This window comes from Delphinapterus leucas, chromosome 3, assembly GCF_059928025.1.
Source record: "Delphinapterus leucas isolate spDelLeu-1000000601 "Yukka" chromosome 3, BTC_Dleu_Yukka2, whole genome shotgun sequence".
In the NCBI taxonomy this organism is placed as follows: Eukaryota; Metazoa; Chordata; class Mammalia; order Artiodactyla; family Monodontidae; genus Delphinapterus; species Delphinapterus leucas.
Genome location: NC_143131.1, coordinates 62,272,658 through 62,297,908, shown reverse-complemented (window position 1 = coordinate 62,297,908; position 25,251 = coordinate 62,272,658).

Sequence of the window (25,251 nt, the reverse complement as noted above, 5' to 3'; positions counted from 1 at the left end):
GTGTAGCTGGTCTGGGTCTCGGCCTCCGCGCTGCTGCAGCAGTGGCGACTCCGGCCCCTGCAGGTGGTCGCCGCGGGGGCCGTGGAGCCCGCGCTGCTGCCGCTGCCCAGCTCACCGCGGGCCCTGCGGCCGCGGGCGGCACCGGGGGGCCAGGACGCGCGGCTCGGGGGGATGGCGTCGGCGGCGTCGGTCTGGACGAAGAGGCCGTGCAGTGGGGCCGCGGGGCCCTGCGACACGCTGGTGGTCTGGCGGGGCGAGTTGGACTCGTCCGAGTCCCGGCAGTAGATCACGCCGCTCTGCGAGACGTGGATGCTGGGGGCGCAGCCCATCCCTCGGCCGGGGTCCCTCGAGCGCCCGCCCGTGCCCCCGGCCGCCGGGCCCCAGCGCCGCGGCGGCCACCTGCAGTGAGGGGGCGGGCGCCTTGGTGGCGGCGCCCGGACCGCTCGCCCCCCGGCCTGTCTGGCCGCCGCTCCGTCGGGCTCGCCGCGGCACCCCTCGCCGAGCCTCCTGGGGCTGCGCGCGTCACCCCAACTTTCCCTTCTGGGCCATCTTCCTCCCCGAGCGGGAGAGCGCGCACACACAGCGCCCCGCGCGCACGGGTGGCCGCCACCCTCCCCGCCGCGGCGCCCCAAACAAGCTCGCTGCGCCTCCGCCCTCCCCTCCGCCCTCGGCCCGCGCCGCCGCCCAGCTCGACCTCGCCGGGCTCCCGCGGCCCCTGGGCCAGAGCACCGCCCGCCCGCCCGCCTGAACCTCTTTCCCTACTTTCGGTCCGCGCGCGCGTCTCCCTCCCTCCTTCCTCCCTCCCGCCCGCCTTCCTCTGCGGCGCCCTCACTCCGCAGCCGCCGCCACTCGGGCCCCGCTGCGCCCCTCGGCCCCGCCCGCCGCTCCCCGCGCTCTCCAGGGCTGAGCAGAGAGTGCCCGCCGCCCGGCTCGGCCCCCGGGGCCCCAGGGCGCGGCAGCGTGCACCACGCCTCGGCGCCGTCCCCTCCTCCGCTGTCCAAAGGCCTCATCCCTCCTGCACCCGTCCCGGGGCCGCCCCCCGGTTCCCCAGCCCCTCTTCCCCTCACGGCACACACCCCGGGCCGGCCCCGAAGGGCGGTGTAGCCTGGGGAGCCCCGCAACAAGCTTCTGGCCTTTCACGAACACGTTGCAACATCCCAGTAAAACACCACGATGCCCTGTAGGGACCCTCCAGACCATGCCCACCCATCTGACTTGCTCGCCTCCCAGTACTCTCAGAGCATTAAGGAGAGAATTCATGCCTCCATAGTCCCCCGCTTCCCCACGCACTCTGAAGGCTGAGCTGGATGGCTGGCGACCCAGTCTTCAAACGAAGTCCATTCCATGTCTACTCATCATCTGGAGGTCAAGCCAAGGGACGAGAGGCCCTGCAGAGGACCAAGCACTTGAACACACAAATTCTAAGATCCAAAGAAAGAACAGAAAGAAGCTGTTCGCGTGGTTCTTGGATTTCTCCTCCAGAGTTTTCACCTCTTCCTTGGGTGTCACTAAATGTTCACCCTGGCTTCTACTCCATCCAGCCTCCCGTTGTCCACTGCTCTGCCTGACACCCCAGGCTGGGCTGTCAAAACTGCCTCCCCTCACTCCCCTGAGTGAGGCTACACAGCTTCACACGAGGGGAGCAAGAATACCTTCAGAAGAAGGCTGCTTATCATCGTCTCCGCTGTGCAATCTGGGTTAGCGTTTCGAGGCACCTCTGCTCATTTATTCATTGGTTTTTTGAGTGGATCCTGCCTGCTGCCACAGCATCACATGGACAGTCCAAGGAAGGACTCAACAGTAGAGTTGCTTATAAGGTTAAAGGCAAGAACACAGAGTCCTGATGCAAAGCACAAAGAAGTATCAAATTTAAAATAATTTTTTTGGTTCCTCCCTCCCTTTCTCTCCCCCTAACATCAAATTTGGGAATAACTGGATCAAGACTTTATCTTACAGCTTCTAACCTTCATAGAGAAGCAAATCTCAAATTCAGATATACAGAGGAGAAAGAACTAACCTAACCTAGTCTAACTAACCTAAGCTAACCTAAGTCTTCTGTTTCTCTTCTCAGTTTAACCCTAGAACTTTCCAACTTTTGGTCTCTTTAAAAATATATATATTTGATGACATGAAAAAGTGTATCTCTAGTTAATGCAGAGAAAGTCTATATTTTCTAATGGACAGACAAATTGCTCATAAAATTTCTGTGCAGGTTGGGTTCCCCAAGAAGCAGATCCTGAAATGGTGTTTAGCAAGCATAAGGTTTATGAGTAAATACTCTAGGACCCTAATCAACATCTGGAAGGAAAGGAGGGAGGGAGGGAAGTAGGAGGGGGGAGTGGAGATTGAGCAGGGAGAAACTGAGCTAGAATACAGCCTCACTAAAAGCCTCAGGCAGCCCTGCAGGGAAAATTCTGAAACGGGATGATGCATCAGAGTTGTCCTGAATTGGGTCTAGGATAAGCCTTTATACTCTTACATGGATCAGCAGTTACTTGCAGGCCACCACAGTAGCCTCAGGCCAGGTGGCTCTCTTCAGCTGAGGCAATCCCCTCATGAGACTGACAGCTGAGCAGAGGGCGATCTGCTGGCAGCACTCCTCCAGCTGAAGGAGTAAGTCCTTCTTTCCTGGCATCGTAGCTTCCACCACAGTTCCCTTCCATGCTCCCTTGTCCCTATCCATGCCTGTAAGAATACCACATTAAATGGTCAAGACTGAGATATAGGGACAGTCATCCATTTGAAATAGGCCTAAGCCTGATGGCTGACATCTGCTCTACTTCCAAGGGACCATTCAGAATCTGGGCAAACATCATTAGAGTTAAATTACAAAAGCACTAGTCTCCATACCAATCCCTGATGCAATGTTAGGTCAGGAGTTACTGGTTCCTAAAGTTTCTCTATGATTCTCTCATATACTCCCATTTCAGTCATTATCCTTCACAGAGCTACCAGTCAATGTCAGCCTTTTTTGACATTTAGAGCCATGCTAATTCTCAGGCCATATGTCTACTTCTTCAGAGTTTTCTCTAGGAATGTGGTTACTATGATGAAAGCTCCCAGAGAAGAGAAAAGGGCCAGTCACTCACTGAGGCTTTGAAGGCAAGAAGATTATGATAAAACAGAAATTACAACCAATCTTCTGGTGGAGAACATTAGGAGCTGAGTCATGAAGGGACAAGTCACCCAGAAGCAAATTTAGGAAAAAAAAAAAATTAGAAGCAAAATTAAAAAAAAAAAAAAGATTAAGACTTGAGAGAAGTAAATAACCCCTAGGTGGCTATTGAACAGGACTGAGCTGCTTTAGTATGTTAACTGACCATTACTTATTGGGTTGGGACCGGAGCCTTTCACTGAATGTGAGTTTTTGCAGGAGCAGAAGAGGGAATGGGGGAAATGCACTAGCTATAAATTCTTCCTCCCATTCCCAGAGCAGCCAATAGCTTCAGTATCTTTCTCAGACCTAGCTTCCACTGCCAATTCTGGCTTAGTGAAAGGAAAAAAATAATGTATCCCTATAATCTCCACCAAGTGTTCTCAGTGGGAATGTGTAACCTGCCCCCATCGCTGGCACAAATCTGGTCACTGAAACATGCAGAAGCGTGCAAGCGGAGGAAAAATGGTTTAACTGAAATCGTTCCCTAGCTAAGCTCTGAGGCCTGAGTTCTTGCTCCTGTAAGTGATTTCTGGACCAATTCCCATGTCACAATTTCAGTGCATTCCACAATAACCGCGAAGTCTACAAGTTCAGACATTGCAGATAAAATTTAGGCTCAAGTTACAGAATAAGGCCAGAAAAACCAACATTATAAAAAAATTTGAGTTAAGAAAATTTAGCTACAGCCAATGTCCAAGAAAGAAATCAAACAGCGAAGTAAATCAGAAATTTCTTCTAAACCTCAAAAATGTCCAGGGTCAGCTGAACGGCTTGTATGTTTTATACTGATGTCAAACAAGAGCTGATTTCAGAATTATGACCCAGAAGCACTGCAAGACCCTGAACAATTAAGGTCCCTTCCCATTCTAAATTGGTATAACTCTTCCAGAATTCCTCTGAAGAAGAATAAAATGTGACTAATACATTTTGAGTGATTCTTAACCATAAAGGTTAAAACAATTGCAGCTTTCAGATTAATCTTTAGGTAATCAAACATTTAATCAACCAATCAACCTTACAGAACTCTGAATTCAAACTTTATTCCTAATGGTGGAGCTTACTGGAAGTCTAACCACCTGATAAGTGAAACGATACAGTTTATTAGGTAGCCTGGCACAGTGGAAGGTTCACTGAACTCAGAGTGAGAAGGGCGAACTTGAAACTTGTGCTGCTTCTTGTAGCTGTGTAACCTCCAGCAAGTCACTTAACCTCTGGGCCTCAATTTCCTACATCATCTTCAAAGTCTCTAAATCACCAACATTTGGGGATGCTGTGAATTTTTTACTTTCTTTTATTAAATTATTTTAAATTTAGAACAGTGGAATTTTTGACCTGAAAGAGTAGTCCTCAACCTAACTGCTCATCAGAATCACCCTGAGGAATTTGCCAGAAACACAGCAGCTTCCTGATCCCATCCCAGAGACTTGGAGGCAGGCGTCAAGGGCAGGTCCAAAGAAGGTGAGTCCAGTGTAGCCTCTCCACAGCCTCCTTTGGGGGACTAGAATAGAAGCTGAAGTCCTTACAAGAGCCTACAGAATCCTACCTGATGTGGCCCCTGCCCGGCCTTTCTCAGCTCTCTCCCCTCTCACCAGCACTCTCTCTTCTCCAGCCACATTGACCTCTTTGCTCTTTCCCCAAGACACCTAACAATATTAGCCAGGAGCCCTTCCCTCTGCCAATTACGCTGTCAAAAAGGACAGGGCTACCTTCCTCACTTCCCTTAAGTCTCTTCTCAGACGCTGCCTTCTGAGCATCTGAGTAACTCTTATTTATCCCTCCATTGTCCCCCCACCACTCCTGATTTCCCACCCCCCGCTCTGTTTTTCTTATTCCATAGCACTTATCACTTTCCAATTTATTATATAATTAGCTCATTTATTATTATGTTCATTTTCTATCTTCCCCCACTAGAGAGTAGCCTTCGCTACGGCAGGGATTTTTTGGTTTCCTATTCACTGATGGACCAAATTCCTAGTGTCTGGCATATAGTACATGCTGAAATATTTGTTGAATGAATGAATGATTTTTTCTCATTTCTTCCTTTTCTGTCTTTCTCTTCTCTTAACTGTTATATCTCAAAATGGAAGAGGTTTGGGTTTTTTCTTTATTGAGTAGAGGGTTATGTTCTTTGTTTTTGGTTTTTAAAGCCAGTGAATGCCTTGACCTGATAATCCTCCTTTTGGCAATATACATCAGAAAAAGTCAAAAGAATAAAACAATAACTTATACAAAGATGTTGCAACACTATTTACAATAATGAAAATGGAGATAATCTAAACATCAAACACTTAGGGAATAGCTCAACAAATTACACTAGCAGTCAGAATACCGCTATTTAAATGTGTATGGATTAAATATTTATATATAGTATATGTAGATTGATTACAACTATGGGAAATGCATGTCTATCTGTTGAGGTTCATAAGTGAATGTAAAGTGATATAGATAAGAAGTTGGAGAACGACAAATTTCTTTTTGTGAAAAACTATTTTACTGGGACTTCCCTGGTGGCGCAGTGGTTAAGAATCTGCCTGCCAATGCAGGGGACACGGGCTCAAGCCCTGGTGTGGGAAGATCCCACATGTCGCGGAGCAACTAAGCCCGTGCACCACAGCTACTGAACCTGCGCTCTAGAGCCCGCGAACCACAACTACTGAGCCCACATGCCACAACTACTGAAGCCCGCGCACCTAGAGCCCGTGCTCCGCAACAAGAGAAGCCACCGCAGTGAGAAGCCCACGCACCACAACAAAGACTAGCCCCCGCTCACCGCAACTAGAGGAAGCCCGCGCACGGCAACAAAGACCCAACACAGCCAAAAATAAATAAATAAATGAATGAATAAATTGATTAATTAATTAAAAAAAAACTATTTCACCAAATACACAAATAATGTACATGAATGAGCATCATGTTTCTTAATTCTCTCCTCAAAAATATTTTAGCTAAGTATTTTTTTAAATATTTAGTAGTTATTTATTTGGCTGCACCAGATCATAGTTGCGGCACGCAGGATCTTCGTTGCTGAGTGTGGGACAATTAGTTACGTCATGTGGGCTCTTAGTTGTGGCATGCATGCAGGATCTAGTTCCCTGACCAGGGATGGAACCCGGGCCCCCTGCATTGGGAGCATGGAGTCAACCGCTGGACCACCAGGGAACTCCCTAGCTAACTATATTTTCTTTTATGGACTCCCACTGATTTTTTTTCTTTCAGACAGAAGGTAGAAGATGGAAAAAATTAAAGAAGGAAAAGGATCAGACATAAATGGAGACAGAAATAATTTCTCTATCTTTTACAAATTTCTCTGTAATTTACAAAGGAAATACAAAACCAGAGGCACAGAGACACAAAGGTACAGAGGCTAAAAGAAAGTGAGAGTTAAAAAAAGACATGGGAACCACTTTCATGGTGAAATATTCCTACCAAGTGGACTTACAGCTCTTTTAAGGAAGTAAAAATAAGTTGTAAGTTGTATGTTTAACTGTAAGTGTATCACTTTTGGGACCTTTTACCACAGACCAAGTGAAATTTAGGAGACGGTTTGGCCCATAGGATGGTTTTTCCAAGCCAGTTGTAGAATATGCAAAAAGAGATGCAGGAAGGTGATTCAGCCAACATCTGACTTTTTTAGGTTAACGTCATCAAACATGGAATCCACTGAACACTGGGCCCTGAATCCATGTACTCAAAAGTGATCTGACCATTACCAAGAACACCACAGCGGGGGGCCTGGGGGGTGGGCAGCGGCAGGCTGCATCAGCCCTGGAGAGGGGCCTCCAGAGCCTTCTTGTTATTCATCTTCAGAATTCTCCTGGACTCAAATAGTTAGGCTATGAAAAATGAAATATTCATTTCCAAAAATCTTGTGAATACATTTCACAAGAGCATCAGGCATAAAAGAATATACAAATGAAGCACGAGGTACAGTCTTACTCCAAAGGAGCTTCCAGAGCAATCAGGGAGATGAGACTTACACACAAGAAGTGACAGAGCATAATATATGAGCTGACACTCAAGGCATAAGAGCAAAAATGAGCAGTACCGGCAATTCTTTTTAGTAATTATGACAATTGTGGAAGGCTTGCTGGAGAAGGGGACATGTCAGTTGGACCTCAACCAGAGGTTGAGGACTTTTCAAGCAAGGGAAAGAGCATGAGCAAAGGCACAGAGGTAGAATTTACCTTGGTGGATCCAGAAGACAGTGAGCAGATGAGATAACTAGACAGTGTCTCCTGAGGTGGGGATGGTGAGGTTGGAAGGGGAAGAAAGAAGACAGAAAATGGAAGACTGAAAATTCTCCTATATGTAGTGGAAGTCAATGTAGGTCCTACCACCCTTAAGTAAACTCCCCATGTGAAAATCTAGATTTAGAAACAAATTCTTGTCTTGCAAAATAAGTTTGTGTTTGCCAAATGATTAAACATTGGCTTTCTAAAAAAAATAGTAGACTGCATGGCTTCAATGAATACTTTTCTACAGCACTATAATTTTGGGGGGTATTAAGTCAGGGTTTAAATTATTAATTCACTCTGATTTGACTTAAGCTATATAATATATAAAGCAAAGCACATTTGTTTCTAAATTAGTGTGACATTTCCTCAATGGTTCATGGCTAATAAAATAAAAAAAGGTTCAGGATTTTAAGCAGGTCCTCCTCTATGTGTACACACACTTTGCTAAGCTCTAAAAGATTCCATTACACTATGTGATGCTAATGTCATTCATTCACTCATTCATTCCATCAAATATTAACTGAGGGGCTACCATGTATCAGACACTAACTAGGCACTGGGAAACAAGACAGAAACAGTCTCTTCTATAGAGTTAGAATACGATGGGGGGATTGGAAGGACAAACAAACACTACAATTCTCTGGTAGTGGTGAAGCTTGTACAGGGATTCAAAATACATTGATGTGATAGAGAGGGGGTAGGTTATGGATGTTTTCTCAGAGGAGATGACATTTAAGATTCTCAAAAAACCTTACCAAAGGAGTATCGGTCTTGTCATCTATCCATCCACCAATCCACGCAATAAGAACACTGAGCACCCACCACTGTGCCAGGTCCTGAGAGGGACGCAAAGAAGGAACATCCTCAGTACCCACTCTCAGACAGTTCTATCAGGAACACAGACACACACCCAGAGAAGTGTGTTAACACTTGCTTTGGAAAAATAATCCAAGCGCAGAGAGAAAGATCACTGTGGGTGGAGTGATGCAGAAGATGTCACTGAGGAGTGTGGCACTTGGAAGAAAGGGCGGTATTTGAATAAGTGGAAAAGAGGCCATTCCAGAGAGAATAATGTGAGCAAAGGCCTAGAGGTGGGCACACAAACTGAATGCTTGAAGAACAATGAAGTAGGTTATTCAAAAGGTGTGTGGTGTGGGGGAAGAGGATAGCATTATTTTGGCTGACAAGGTAGGCTCGGACCTACCAGGGAACCAAATGCCAGAGTAAGGAGTTTGGCAAAATTCTAGTCATTGGGAATCACTGAGGTTTTTTCAGTAAGACTGTACCTTAAAAGTGCGAATTTACTGAGGTGAATCTGGTTGCATTTTCAAGAAGGACTGGTGAAGGGAGTCTGGAATGAGGATCAGTAAGGCGCTATAATAATCCAGGCATGGGATAATAGGGACTGTTCTGGATTTGGAGATAGGGCCATTAGGGAGGTAATTACCGTAAAATGAGGTCATAAGGGTGAGGCCCTAATCCAATAGAACCCATATCCTTATAAGAAGAGGAAGCGACACCAGAGCGCTTTCTCTCTCTCTCCAGGCCCACACACAGAGAAAAGGCCATATCAGCACACAGTGAGAAGGCATGTCAGCTTCTAGGTCCTCCACACTAACAAGGTCATGGCCCTCCTTTCGCAGTGTAGCTAAGAATACAGTCTCTTTGCCAAGACGTCCTTGGGTTTCCCTACAGTCTGGTCTACACAGGGATATGAGTTTCTTGCTTCATGTCCAGATTGTTAAATTCGGTCTTTTGATACTTCTGCTTTGAGGACAGCTTTTGAGCCCTGGGATTTTCCCTCTTAACTAGCTAAAGGTGCCTCAAGGCTGCAGATCAGCCCAAGGGCCCTACATTAACACCTTCTGTGGTTCTGATGTCTTAATCCTCTCCCTTGGGCTGCTAGGGCTGTGAAAGGAGGTGTTCTAGAAGGGATTTTGGCAGAAAGGCTCTTCCTTCTCGGAGTCTGACATTTGCTCAGCAGCGTGGCACTTCCCGTGTTACACCATTAAACATCTCCTAGGCAACAGTAGCTGGGGGCATGACTGATTACTTCTTCATACCTCATATGATGTGGCTTATAATAAATTAAGTCTGCTATAGGAGCCTTTCCAGGGTTCGCCACACCAGCAGCTGTCAAACTTTAGCATACATCAAAATTGCCTAAAACAGAGCGCAGGGTCTGAGAATTTTTATTTGTAACTAGTTCCCAGACGATGCAGATGCTCCTGATGCCAGGTCACACTTTGAAAACCACTGCTATACATAAAATAACAATATTACAAAACAAAAACAATGACAAAAAAAAAAACCCTTTACCTGTGATGTTTTATTTTCTGAAGCATAATATAACTTGTGCATAAACCTGAATGTTTAATTATACAAAGCAATGTAACAAAGCACTATCATCCGGCAATTTATAACAACCGTAAAGTTGTGGGTTTCAGTGATGCCCCTCCAAGCCAGGGACTTAGGACAGGTTCTCAAGACATGGCAGCATGCTGTGGCATGGGCGGGGGGCAGGGGAACTTACAGAAGTAAACTTTATGTTTAAATGCACACCAGCAGAGCTATATAAATTTCCAGTAGAATACCTGGTTTTCTTTTTCTTGATATATAGTGCTGAAGCCTAGGAAGACAAACGTTCACTAACTTTTAGGAACAATAAGTAAAGTTCTGGAAAGCAGTGTCCTAGGGAATAGGAGGAGGAAGATAGTGTGAATTCAAGCCAGTGTAACTACACAAAGCAAATAAAATTCGTTTCAGAACACTGGCTGAATAACAATAATACCAATGGCTACTACTTAGGAGGTGGCTTACTATGTAAGTGTTGTACTTTACATGTTTTGTCTCTGTACACAATTTCTGCATGTATGATGTATCTCTGTATACTTCTCTTCTTCTGCCTTTGGATATGAAATCTTTCAACATCTCCTTTCTGTTTACCATTAACCTGAAGCCCCACCCAGCATGGCTAAATAATTGCTTGCTTTCTGTTGAGCGTGGAGTCATAAAATTTTATAAGTTATAAAAATCTTACATAGCCCTTAAATATATATGTGTGTGTGTGTGTGTGTGTGTGTGTGTGTGTGTATATATATATATATATATATATATATATATATATATGGCTTAGGCAATATGTACTGTATTTCTCACTGAGATCTAAAAGATAAGATTCAGATCCTTCTTAATGGGGGATTTTTTTGAAATCACCAACAAAAACATCAACTTCAAAAGGAAAAAACAACCCTAGATTTTAGAAATGAAAATGACACATTAGGAGAAATATAGTATGAGAATTGTCTCATGTTGTTAAATTAAGGAATCAAGCCAGGCTTTAAGATTTTCCCTTTCTTAACACTTTTGAGAGACATACAGCCCAGCCACAAAGTCTATACATTTATAAGACATTTTAAGCACTAAACTGTAGAAAGTTTTGTAAGAAATTCATAGCTTATTATAATTCAGATGGCATAAATTTCCACATTAATTGTACTTTTAATATGTTCTCCTGTATGTACAAGTATAAAACATATATAATAATGAGTTAGAGATGCCGCAACTTCAAGTAACCTCTATTCTTAGGAAATGTAGGAAGCAAGACATGAATGGCCATTATTAGAACTCCAGCTATCAGGTGCTTAGAAATTTCCCCTGAGAAAGGTCTGAGAGTCGTTTCAGAGCCTAAATACTGTATCAGAAAGTCATATGAGCTCTATTTGGAGTGGATGTGTGGGAAAAGGAAAATAGGCATAGAAGCCATTGTGGGACAGACAATTTCACAATTATAAACAATGTAGTGCAGTTCTTCCAAATTTCTTTGCAATATCCATTGTTTATATTTTAAATTATAGAAGAATGAAGAAAAAAGAACACAAAATATCTCAGAGTATATCTTCAAATAGAATTGCATTCAAGATGGCAACCTTAAAAAAAAAAAAAGATGGCAACCTTTTGTGTAGGATCATGAATAAATATTTGTAGCGTGGACTTACTTCTGGCTGTGATGAAGAAACAGGGACCAAATTTACCCTTCTTCCATTAACAACTAAAAAAACAGATAAAATATACAAAACAATTATTTTCAGATATTGGACAATAGGTAGCTCAGGACTGTCATCCCTGAGAGAAAGAAAACAGATGAGGTATACAATATTACCTTACCTTTTATCCTGGAGACACATTCCATACCTTGGGGCAGGGAAGGAGTCCCAGCCAGAGTCCAGTGGTGTCACTGACTTGAGGTAACAGAAATCAGAGTTTGGAGAGGCTTTTGCAGATGGAATTTATGAGACAGAGTTTCAGAAAGAGGAAACTATATATACAAAGAGTACTGAGGGATACTTGAAAGTTTACTAAATACTCAGACAAGCATGAGTAGGGTAAAATTCCACAGACCAGGAAGAGAGTGACTGGAAAGCTGTAAGCTGAACAATTCAGAGCTCACAAAGAACTGGAAGCCATCCAAGTTCTCACCAGCCAGAATAGAAAGTCCTTGCTGATCACTCAAAAATTTACTGGAAAATCCAGTGAGTCGTGCTTTAAGAATAAGGTTAAAGAATGCTTGGAAAAGACTACTCCAGATATACATTTAAAATTTTAAAAACAATCCTTTAAAGGGTCAAACTGAACCAAAATTAACTTAATTGTCTGCCAAAACAAAATCCAACATTCTTTAAAGAAAACAAAATCTAAACACTCAACAATGTAACATTCAAAATGTCTAACACACAATTGAAATTACTAGGTATGCTAAGTAGGAAATATGGCCAATAACCATAAGACCAGCAAATGGAAACAGAAATAAGAGAAATATTGGAATTTACAGATAAGAACATTAAAAGAGCCACTATAACTATTGTCCAATTATTGAAAGGAAAACATAAACAATGTAAGAAGATAATTTTTTTTAAAAGAAGAGATTTTAAAAAGGAATCAAGTTCTAAAAATGAAAAATACAAGTTCTGAAATCAAACAGTCACTAGATAGGACTAAGAGCATATTAGACACTGTAGTAGAAAAGATTGGTGAACAGGAAAACATGCTAATCAAAACTATTCAAATTAAAGCAAAGAGAGAGAGAAAGCTAAAAGAAAACTAAAAGAGCCTTGGCGACTCAACAAATATAAGAAATTCAACAAACCTCAAGCAGAATAAACCAAAAGAGAACTATACCAAGACACAATATAATATAATTCTGGAAAAACTGATAAAAAGAAAAACTTTAAAACCCAGAGAAAAGGGGCATAATAAATACAGAGGAAAAAAGATAAGAATGAAAGACTTCTCATTAGAAACTAAAAAATCCAGAAGAATATGGAGGGATATTTTAAAGTGCTGAAAGAAGAAACTGCCAACCTGGAAGAAATGGACAACTTCTTAGAAATGCACAACCTTCCGAGATTGAACCAGGAAGAAAGAGAAAATATGAACAGACCAATCACAAGCACTGAAATTGAAACTATGATTAAAAATCTTCCAACGAACAAAAGCCCCAGACCAGATGGCTTCACAGGTGAACTCTATGAAAAGAGCCAACACCTATCCTTCTCAAACTCTTCCAAAATATAGCAGAGGGAGGAACATTCCCAAACTCATTCTACAAGGCGACCATCACCCTGATACCAAAACCAGACAAGGATGTCACAAAGAAAGAAAACTACAGGCCAATATCACTGATGAACATAGATGCAAAAATCCTCAACAAAATACTAGCAAACAGAATCCAATAGCACATTAAAAGGATCATACACCACGATCAAGTGGGGTTAATCCCAGGATTGCAAGGATTCTTCAATATACGCAAATGAATCAATGTGATACACCATATTAACAAATTGAAGGAGAAAAACCATATGATCATCTCAATACATGCAGAGAAAGCTTTCAACAAAATTCAACATCCATTTATGATAAAAATCCTCCAGAAAGTAGGCATAGAGGGAACTTTCCTCAACATAATAAAGGCCATATATGACAAACCCACAGCCAACATTGTCATCAATGGTGAAAAACTGAAACCATTTCCACTAAGATCAGGAACAAGACAAGGTTGCCCACTCTCACCACCATTATTCAACACAGTTTTGGAAGTTTTAGCCACAGCAATCAGAGAAGAAAAAGAAATAAAAGGAATCCAAATCAGAAAAGAAGAAGTAAAGCTGTCACTGTTTGTAGATGACATGATACTATACATAGAGAATCCTGAACATGCTACCAGAAAACTACTAGAGCTAATCAATGAATTTGGTAAAGTAGCAGGATACAAAATTAATGCACAGAAATCTCTTGCATTCCTATACACTAATGATGAAAAATCTGAAAGTGAAATTAAGAAAACACTCCCATTTACCATTGCAACAAAAAGAATAAAATACCTAGGAATAAACCTACCTAAGGAGACAAAAGACCTGTATACAGAAAATTATAAGACACTGATGAAAGAAATTGAAAATGATACAAATAGATGGAGAGATATACCATGTTCTTGGATTGGAAGAATCAACATTGTGAAAATGACTATACTACTCAAAGCAATCTACAGATTCAATGCAATCCCTATCAGACTAACACTGGAATTTTTCACAGAACTAGAACAAAAAATTTCACAATTTGTATGCAAACACAAAGGACCCCAAACAGCCAAAGCAATGTTGAGAAAGATAAATGGAGCTGGAGGAATCAGGCTCCTGGACTCAGACTATACTACAAAGCTACAGCAATCAAGACAGTATGGCATTGGCACAAAAACAGAAATATAGATCAATGGAACAGGTTAGAAAGCCCAGAGATAAACCCACACACATATGGTCACCTTATCTTTAATAAAGAGGCAAGAATATACAGTGGAGAAAAGACAGCCTCTTCGATAAGTGCTGTTGGGAAAACTGGACAGCTACATGTAAAAGAATGAAATTAGAACACTTCCTAACACCATACACAAAAATAAACTCAAAATGGATTAAAGACCTAAATGTAAGGCCAGACAGTATCAAACTCTTAGAGGAAAACATAGGCAGAACACTCTATGACATAAATCACAGCAAATCCTTTTTGATCCACCTCCTAGAGAAATGGAAATAAAAACAAAAATAAACAAGTGGGACCTAATGAAACTTAAAAGCTTTTGTACAGCAAAGGAAACCATAAACAAGACCAAAAGACAACCCTCAGAATGGAAGAAAATATTTGCAAATGAAGCAACTGACAAAGGATTAATCTCCAAAATTTACAAGCAGCTCATGCAGCTCAATATCAAAAAAACAAACAACCCAATCCAAAAATGGGCAGAAGACCTAAGTAGACATTTCTCCAAAGAAGATATACAGATTGCCAACAAACACATGAGAGGGTGCTCAACATCACTGATCATTAGAGAAATGCAAATCAAAACTATAATGAGGTACCACCTCATGCCAGTCAGAATGGCCATCAGCAAAAAATCTACAAACAACAAATGCTGGAGAGGGTGTGGAGAAAAGGGAACCCTCTTACACTGTTGGTGGGAATGTAAATTGATACAGCCACTATGGAGAACAGTATGGAGGTGCCTTAAAAAACTAAAAATAGAACTACCATATGACCCAGCAATCCCACTACTGCACACATACCCTTAGAAAACTATAATTCAAAAAGAGTCATGTACCAAAATATTCATTGCAGCTCTATTCTCAATTGCCAGGACACGGAAGCAACCTAAGTGTCCATCAACAGATGAATGGATAAAGAAGATGTGGTTCATATATACAATGGAATATTACTCAGCCATAAAAAGAAACGAAATTGAGCTACTTGTAGTGAGGTGGATGTACCTAGAGTCTGTCATACAGAGTGAAGTAAGTCAGAAAGAGAAAAACAAATACCGTATGCTTACACATATATATGGAATCCTAAAAAAAAAAATTGGTCATGAAGAACCTAGGGGCAAGACGTGAATAAAGGCACAGACCTACTAGAGAATGAACTTGAGGATATGGGGCGGGGGAAGGGTAAGCTGGGACAAAGTGAGAGAGTGGCATGGACATATATACACTACCAAACGTAAAATAGATAGCTAGTGGGAAGGAGCCGCATAGCACAGGGAGATCAGCTCGGTGCTTTGTGACCACCTAGAGGGGTGGGATTGGGAGGGTGGGAGGGAGGGAGATGCAAGAGGGACGAGATATGGGGACACATGTATATGTATAACTGATTCACTTTGTTATAAAGCAGAAACTAACACAGTCTTGTAAAGCAATTATACTCCAATAAAGATGTTTAAAAAAAAGAAGAAGAAACTGTCAACTTGTGCAGAAAAAATATGCAAAAAAATGAAGGTAAATGAAGACTTTTTCAGACAAATAACAATTGAGAGAATTCATCACCAGCAATTATGCATTACAAGAAAAGTTTTAAAAGTTCTTTAAGCAGAAGGAAAATGAGACCAGTTAGAAAGTTGAATACACACAAATAAATGAATATCATTAAAATGATACAGGCACCCTTTGCTTTACTGCACTTTGCAGATAGTGAATTTTTACAAATTGAAGGTTTCTAGCTACCCTGCAACAAGCAAATCTATCAGTGTCAATTTTCCAGTTTGCTCATTTTGTGTCTCTGTGTCACAATTTAGTAATTTTAGCAATATTTCAAATGTTTTCATTAGTATTATATTTGTTATGCTGATCTGTGATCAGTGATCTTGGATGTTACTATTACAACTCACTGTAGGCTCATCTGATGGTTAGCAATTTTTAGCAACAAAATATTTTTAAATTAAAGTATGTACATTGTTTTCAGACATAGTGCTATTGCACACTTACTAGACTACAGTATAGTGTAAACAGAAATTTTATAGGCACTGGGAAACAAAACAATTCATGTGATTCGTGTTATTGCAATATTCGCTTTATTGCAGTGGTCTGGAACCAAACCCACAATATCTCCAAGGAATGTCTGTAAATATGAGGGTAAATATAAAATACTTTTTTAAAATTTTTATTGCTTTTAAAAGATAATTAACTTTATAGCAAAAATAATAGCAATATATTGTGGTATTTATAAAATATGTAGGAGTAAAATGCAAAACTAGCACAAAGAATGGGAGGGAGTACATGGAAGTATACTGTAGGATTCTTGAATTAAACACTAAGGAGCATAATATTATTTGAAAGTACATTATGATAACTTTAAAAGTATATACTATAAATGTAAGAGCAATTACTAAGAAAAGAAGCAAAGAAGTAACTAATATGAAATAAAATCATTAAAATTACTCAACACAAAAGAATGCAGAGAAAGAGGGGAAAAGAAAGAGCAGATGCAAAAAATAGAAAACAAATATTAATGTGATAGCCTTATATCATACCATAGAGATATTTTAATTAAATTATTGTGATTACTAATTACATTAAATGTAAATGATCCAAGCACAATAATTAAACCAAGTATATATTATCTTAAAAAATCTACTTTAAATATAAAGACACAGATTAGTTAAAAGTAATAGGATAGAATAAGACATACCATGCAAATACTAAATATAAGAAAGCTGGAGTGTCTGTAATGATATCACATAAAGTAGATTTCAGAACAAGCTATACTCAGGAATACAAAGGGCATTTCATTATGATAAAGGGGTCAGTTCATCCAGAAGACATAACAATCCTAAATATGAAAGCACTCAATAACAGAGCTTCAATATACATTAATAAGAAACTGATAAAACTGAAAAGAGGAATAAACAAATCCACAATTATACTTGGAAACTTCCTCTTGCAGAAGCTGATATAACAAATAGAAAAAGAATCAGTAAGTATATAAAAATACCATTAGTCAACTTGGCATAATTTATATTTATCTCACTACTCAGTAAGAGTAGAATGCACATTTTTTTAAGGTACACATGTAACATTCACCAAGATATACTATAGGCTAATCCATAAAAAAGTCTCAATATATTTAAAATATTGAACTCATACACAGAATGTTCTCTGATCACAGTGGATTTAAAGTAGAACTCAATAACAAAATTATCTGAAAAATCCAGATATATTTGGAAATTAAACAACATACTTCTAAGTAACCCATAAGTCAAATAAGCACATGGGAAATTAGAAAATATTTGAACTGAATAAAAATGAAAAGAAATCGAACCTTGTAGATGCAGCTAAAGTGGTACTTAAAGGGAAATATATGCTTTAAAAGCTTTTGTTAGAAGAAGGGTCCAAATCCAGTGAGCTAAGATTCCACTTAAGAGTCTAGGAAAAAAGAAAGAGCAAATTAGATCTAAACTTAGAAGAAAGAAGGACATAATAAATATAAAAGCAGAAATTAACATGTAGGTGACAAATAAACAATAGACAAACTCAATGTATAAAAAAGCTGGTTTTTAGAAAGATCAACAAAATTAATAAACCTCTAGCAAGATTGGCCAATAAAAAAAGACAGACAACACCAGTTATTGACATCAGTCACCCTATAGGCATTAAAAGGGTAAGAAGAGAATATTGCAAACAAATTTATGTGAATAAATTAATAATTTAGATAAAATGGACATATTCCTATAAATACTCAAAGAACCAAAACTCACTCAAGAAAAATTATTTTTAAATCTAAATTTCCCTAAAGGAACTGAATTTGTGTTTAAAATTTGCTTACAAAGAAAACTCCAGTCTCAGAAACATTCTCTGGTAAAGCCTATAAAACTCACAAGGAATAAATAATACCAACATTACACAAACATTTTCATAAAATTGAGCAATAGGAAGCCCTTCATAATTCATATTATATGGCTCGAATTATCCAGATACCAAAGCAAAAAAAAATTAAAAACATAGACATTATAAGAAAAAAAGATTGCAAATATATCCCTGAACATAGATGCAAAAACCCTAACAAAATTTAGCAAATTAAATCCAGCAATATATTTTAAAAACTAGTATACCATGACCAAGTTGTATTTATCCCAGGAATGCAAAGTTAGTTTCACATTCAAAAGTCAATCAGTGTGCAAAAGAATGAAGCTGGACTCTTTCCTCACACCATATATAAAAACTGAAAATGCATCATAGACAAATTTAAAAGCTAAAATTATTCTTAGAAGAAAGCATAGAGACAAATCTTCATGATCTTGGATTTGGCAAAGGTTTTTTAAATACAATACCAAAAGTACAAGCAACAAAAGAAAAACTGATAAATTGGACTTCATCAAAATTAAAAACTTTCGTACATCAAAGGACACTATCAAGGAAGTGAAAAGACACTCCACAGAATGGGAGAAACTATTTGAAAATCATATACCTAATTAGGGTTAATGATCCAGAATATATAAAGAACTCTACAACTCAACTACATAAAGACAAACAACCCAATGGAAAAGGGGGCAAAGGACTTGAATAGAAATTTCTCCAAAGAAGACATACAAATGACCAACAAGCGTATTAGGGAAATGCAATTCAAAACCACAATAAGGTGTCACTTCATACGAACTAGGATAGCTAAAACTTTTTTAAAAAGAAAAATAACAAGTGTTAGTAATGATGTGGAGAAACTGGAACCCTTATACATTGTTGCTGGTGGGAATGTAAAATGGTGAAACTGCTAAGGAAACAGTTTGTCAGTTCCTCAAAAAGTTAAACACAGAGTTACCATATGACTCAGAAATTCTACTCCTAGGTATACATCCCAAAGAATTGACAGCAGATGTTCTAAAACCTTTTCATGAATGTTGACAGCAGCACTAGTCACAATAGCCAAAAGGTGGAAACAACCCAAATATTCATCAACAGATGAATGGATAAACAAAACGTGGTATATCTATACAATCGAAATTTATTCAGCCATAAAAAAAATGAAGTGCAGATACATACTACAACATGGATGAACCCTGACGACATTATGCTAAGTAAAAGAAGCCAAACACAAGGCCACATACTATTTTTCTATTTATATGAAATATCCAGAGACAGAAAGCAGATTAGTGGTTGCCAGGGGCTGGAGGAAGATGTGAATAGGGAGTGACTGCCTAATGGGCATGGGCTTTCCTTTTAGAGAGAGCAAAATGTTCTGGACCTAGAGAGTAGAGGTGGTTGCACAACATTGTAAACATAATTAACAGCACTGAATTGTATACTTTAAAATGGTTTAAATGGTGAATATTATGTTATGTGCATTTACCACAATAAAAAAAATCAATCAATATAATTCACTACTTTAATAGAATAAAAGAAAAAACATACCATCATCTCAATAGATGTAGGAAAAGCATTTGAAAATTTGCTACATATTCATGATAAGAACTCTCAATAAATCACGTGTAGAAAGGAAATTTTTCAATCTGATTTTAAAAAATCTATGAAAAACTGACGGCAATCATCCTACTTAAAAGTGAAATGAGGAACAGAGGATCAGGAACAAGGCACAGGTGTGCACTATCACCAAATCTATACTGGAGGCCTTATCCAGCACAATAAAGAGATACAAAAAAAAGAAAAATACTCAGATTGGAAAGGAAGAAGTAAAACTTTATTTATTCACAGACAACATAGTTGTGCACATAAAAAATCCTAAAGACTCTACAGAAAAAGGTACTAGAACTAACAAGTGAATTTAGCAAAATTACAGGATACAGGTCAACAATCAAAAATCAATTGTATTCTATATACTAACAATGAACAATTGGAAATTGAAATTTAAAATACTATTTACAATGATATTAAAAAGTATAAAAGTTTCTCTCTAGATCTCCACATTGAAAGCTATAAAACACTGCTGAGAGAAATTAAGAAGTCCTTAATAAACAGATACATATAATATTCTTGTATCAGAAGACTTTATATTGCTGAGATGGCAATTCTCTCTCAATTGATCAATAGATTCAATACAATTCTAATCAAAACCCCAGCAGGTTTTGTTGTTGTTGTTGTTGTTAGAAACTGTCAAGGTGATTCTAAAATTTATGTAGAAATACAAAAGACCCAAAATAGCCAATGAATTCTGAAAAAGAACAAAGTTGGAAGATAAACAATACTTGATTTTGAGATTTAATATAAAGCTATAGTAATCAAGACAGAGTGGTATTGTCATAAGGATAGTGTCCACATACAGACTCAGGTTATGAGAGTCAATTAATTTGCAATGAAAGTGTCAAGACACTTCAATGGAGAAAATACAACCTTTTCAACAAATGGTGGTGGAATGACTGGATATCCATATACAAAAACAAAACACAAACAAGCAACCCTCATCCCTTACCTTACACCAAACACAAATATTAACTAGAAATAGATCATAGAACTAAAGAAGCTAAACCTAAACACAGGAGAAAATCTTTACGAACTTCAGGGAGGCAAAGATTACTTAGAAAGAATGTAAAATGCATAACCCATAAAAGAAAAAAAACTTGATAAACTGGAATTCAACAAAAGTGTAAAAGTGTGCTCCTTTGAAGATAATTTTAAGAAAATAAAAAGGCAAGCCACAGACTGGAAGAACTATATATTCAAAGATGTATCCAGAATATATAAAGAATTCTTACAATCAATAACCAAAAGACAACTCAATTAACAATTGGGCAAAAAGTTTGGAAAAGACACTTCACAATACAAGACATTAAAATAGCCAGTAAGCACGTGAAAAAAAATGCTCAGCATCATTATTAGTCGTTAGTGAAATGCAAATAAAGCCACAATGAGATATCACTATACATCCTCTAAAATAGCTAAAAATGGAAGAGGTTGACAATACCAAGTGACAACAAGGATGTGGAACAATTGGAACTCTCATACATTGCTGTTGGGAAGGTAAACAGTCTGACAGTTTCTTATTAAACATACACTTACCTTACAACCATGAGATTTCAATTCTAGGCACTCACCCAAGAGAAATGAAAATATATGCCCAGAAGCTTGTCTAGAGCAGCGCTTAAAATAATAGCTCCAAACTGGAAATGACCCAAATGTTCATTACCAGGTGAGTAAATAAATTGTAGTACATCCATAAAACAGAATACAACTCAATGAAAAAATGTGACAAACGAATTGATATACACAGTAATATGGACAAATCTCAAAATCATTACACTGGGTGAAAGAAGACAGACACAGAAGGCTCATGTATGATTTTCTTGATATTAAATTCAAAAAAAGATAAATCTAGTCTACTGGAATAAAAAGAAGACAAGTGACTACTTGAGGTCTATGGTGGGGTTGAGAACTGACTGGGCAGGAGCACAAGGGATGGGATGACAGAACTGTTCTGTATCTAGACTGCGGTAACGATTCATGGGCATATTCTGTGATTGCATACTTTGCCCAAACCAGCAAGCTGTACACTTCAAAGGTATATATTTATTTTTTTAAAAAACTTGCAATATTTGCCTGATGTTATAGACTGAAGTGTGCCCCCCAAAATTCAAAGGTTGAAGTCTTAACCCTCAATGACTATACTTGGAGATAGGGCTTTTAAGGAGGTAATTAAGATTAATGAGGTTATAAGGGTGGGGCCCTAATCTGATAGGACTGGTGCGCTTAGAAGAAGAAGAGACACCATAGAGCTCTCCATGAGCACACAGAGAAAAGGCCCTATAAAGACATAGCAAGGGCTTCCCTGGTGGCGCAGTGGTTAAGAATCCGCCTGCCAATGCAGGGGACACAGGTTCAAACCCTGGTCTGGGAAGATCCCACATGCTGAGGAGCAACTAAGCCCACGAGCCACAACTACTGAGCCTGCGCTGTAGAGCCTGAGAGCCACAACTACTGAAGCCTGTGAACCTAGAGCCTGTGCTCCACAACAAGAGAAACCACCGCAATGAGAAGCACCGTAACTAGAGAAAGCTCGCGCGCCGCAACGAAGACCCAACGCAGACAAAAATAAAAAAATAAGTTAAATAAATAAAAAAAAAAAAAAAAAAAAAGACACAGCAAGAAGGCAGCCATCTACAAGCCATGGAGAGAAGCCTCCCAGAAACTAACCCTGATGGCACCTTGGTCTTGGACTTCTAGCCTTCAGAGTTGTGAGAAAATAAACATCTGTTGTTTAAACCACTCAGCCTATGGTATGAGAAATATACCTGAGTATCGAGCACAAGAAAATAAACTCACCAATCCTTACTAATCATGTTATTCTTGAGCCTATTTTGCCTTTAGCTGATTGAAAATTTTCTGGAATATGTATGGAGAGGCCAGCAGTTGTTTTAATTCTGTAGAAGGCCTTGGCCAACAGATCAGACAGCTGATGCATATGTTAGACCCAAAGTGATGGCGGGATTTTCAGACCTGGGAAAGCAGTCATCGAAACGACTGATATCATTGGGACCAAGTGAAAGGAAGCTCACAAGAGCACCTCTGTCACACCCAGGTGTGTGTCAGGTCATGTATCAGTGAAAGACTTGCTTTCTCTTGGCTTTTGGTTGTGACTCATTTGGCAATGGCACCAAATCCATGGATGGTGGGCTTCTCTTTTTCTCTCTACCATCCCATTTATCAGATACATTTCTGCAACCAATGATTCCATCAGTTCTCATCTGTCCACTGATTAGGTTCATTTATTTAGAGTGATATTTTTCAGCTAACAAACTATGATCCACCTTTCTCCTTTAAAACTATCTTAGGGGCCCTCAAAGGTTGGTTATGAGGAAAGGCTTCCAAGTGGAGGTGCACCTTTATTAGGACCAAGGCTTCACCCTGGCTCCCCTCAGCCTATTCTCAATACAGCAGCCAGCATGATCCTCCTACAGCTTAAGTCAGGCTCCATCACTCCCACCTGGCTCAGAGCCTTTACAGCAGAGGACAAGGCCCTCAGCGGCCTGACCCTCTGTGACCTCTCTGACCTCAGCTTCTACCTGCCACACTGGCCTCCTTGCTGTACCTTGAACATGTGGATGCTCCCTCAAGGCCTTTGCACCTGCTATTTCTCCTGCTTGGAACGCGTTTCCTCACTATCCACGCGGCTCACTCCCCATTTCCTTCGGGTCTCGGCTCAAATGTTCCCTTTCCAGGGAGGCCTTCTCTGACCTCCCTAGTGAATAAACCAACATTCCCCACCCCACCTCAGGGAGTCCTTTCCGGCTTTACCTTCGCCCTGGTGCTCTTTCTCCCTAGCATATACTGCCCTCTGACGTGCTTGCTTTCTCTTGATTCGCTCTCTCATTCTTTACCAACTCCCCACACCAGAAGGTAAGCACCAAGGGAGAGAAACTTTGTCTGGCACATGCGGGAGGCTCAGTAATAACATCGCGTGGACAGTGGAAACCTGCTCCTTTTATAGAATAGGAGTCAGAGGAAAGAAGCTACCATCCCCGGCTGCCTTCATCCTCCTCCGCCACCCACAGCTCTCTCTGGCCTCCAGATCTCGCTCAGGCAGAAACTGAGAAAAGTCCTGCAGACAAGCATATGAGGCAGGGCTTCGGGATGAAATAAGAATGTCAGCTACGGGCTTCCCTGGTGGTGCAGTGGTTGGGAGTCCGCCTGCTGAGGCAGGGGACGCGGGTTCGTGCCCCGGTCCGGGAAGATCGCACATGCCGCGGAGCGGCTGGGCCCGTGAGCCATGGCTGCTGAGCCTGCGCGTCCGGAGCCTGTGCTCCGCAACGGGAGAGGCCGCAACGGTGAGAGGCCCGCGTACCGCAAAAAAAAAAAAAAAGAATGTCAGCTACATGCAGGCCGAGGCAAGAGGCCATCCGGTGTTTGAGGCAGGTGGGTAGGATAATCCAGTGGCCCCTGGGCTCCCTCCTTCCCTCCTCCTGAGGGCTACACTTTCCACCAGGGCTTTCTCAGATGGACTGACCGAACTGGAATAGCCTGACAAGAGACTGGTTCTCTCAGCCCTCAGGCCACCCATGCAGGGCCTGGAGCAGACAGAGCCTTGTCCACCACCTCCAGCATCCCGGACAACATCATCATTGCTCTCTGTGTGCTGTGTTGCAAAAGGGTTGGGACACAGAGCTTTTCCCTTCCTCCAGACGCCTTCCCTCTCCTCCTTCCACTCTCCTCTCCCATGCTCCTGCTTGTTTTCCTTTCTTGTGCAATCCCTGCAGCTGTGCCATATTTTCTGCTATTGTAGAGATCAATGGGGGAGCTATGGCCCTTCCAACAGAATGGATTCCCACAATGTGAGTGACAGCATGTTGAGAACTTCCATGCCTGCCGCATTAAAAGATCTGAAATGCCCTTCCTTAAACAGAAAAACCTGCTCAACAAAAGACAGTGAAAACACCTCAGTGGCCACTGTCCCTCGGAAAATGCCATTCTGAGATAAAACTGCGCTTTTCCTCTTTGAAACATAAAAATGTGTATTGCAAAACGATGCTCTTTAAGCACATATGCCATTCAATGGGTTGTTTGACAAAGAGGCTCATAGTAAATGCTTTGTCGATATTATTTATCTTAGTCTTCCTCATATCACCACCATCAGCCAGGACAGGATCTAGAACTCCCCAGCCTTCTAAAGCACTCTTGGGTTACTAAGAAGATCTTTGTGCAGTTTTCAAAATAGAGGAGACTTGATGAGGAATTGAATTTTCCTCTTCACATTCCATTCCTTTGCAAGAAAAATGGCCTTGAATTTTCCTTTTAAAAATGCTAAATGGGGGCTTCCCTGGTGGTGCAGTGGTTGAGAGTCCGCCTGCTGATGCAGGGGACACGCGTTCGTGCCCCGGTCCGGGAAGATCCCACATGCCGCAGAGCGGCTGGGCCCGTGAGCCATGGCCGCTGAGCCTGTGCGTCCGGAGCCCGTGCTCTGCAATGGGAGAGGCCACAACAGTGAGAGGCCCACATACCGCAAAAAACAAACAAACAAAAAATGCTAAATGGAACTAGAACGAAAGATCCTAAAAACTTAGAAAAATCATTTGTTTTCCTATTATTTAATCAGCCATGGCCT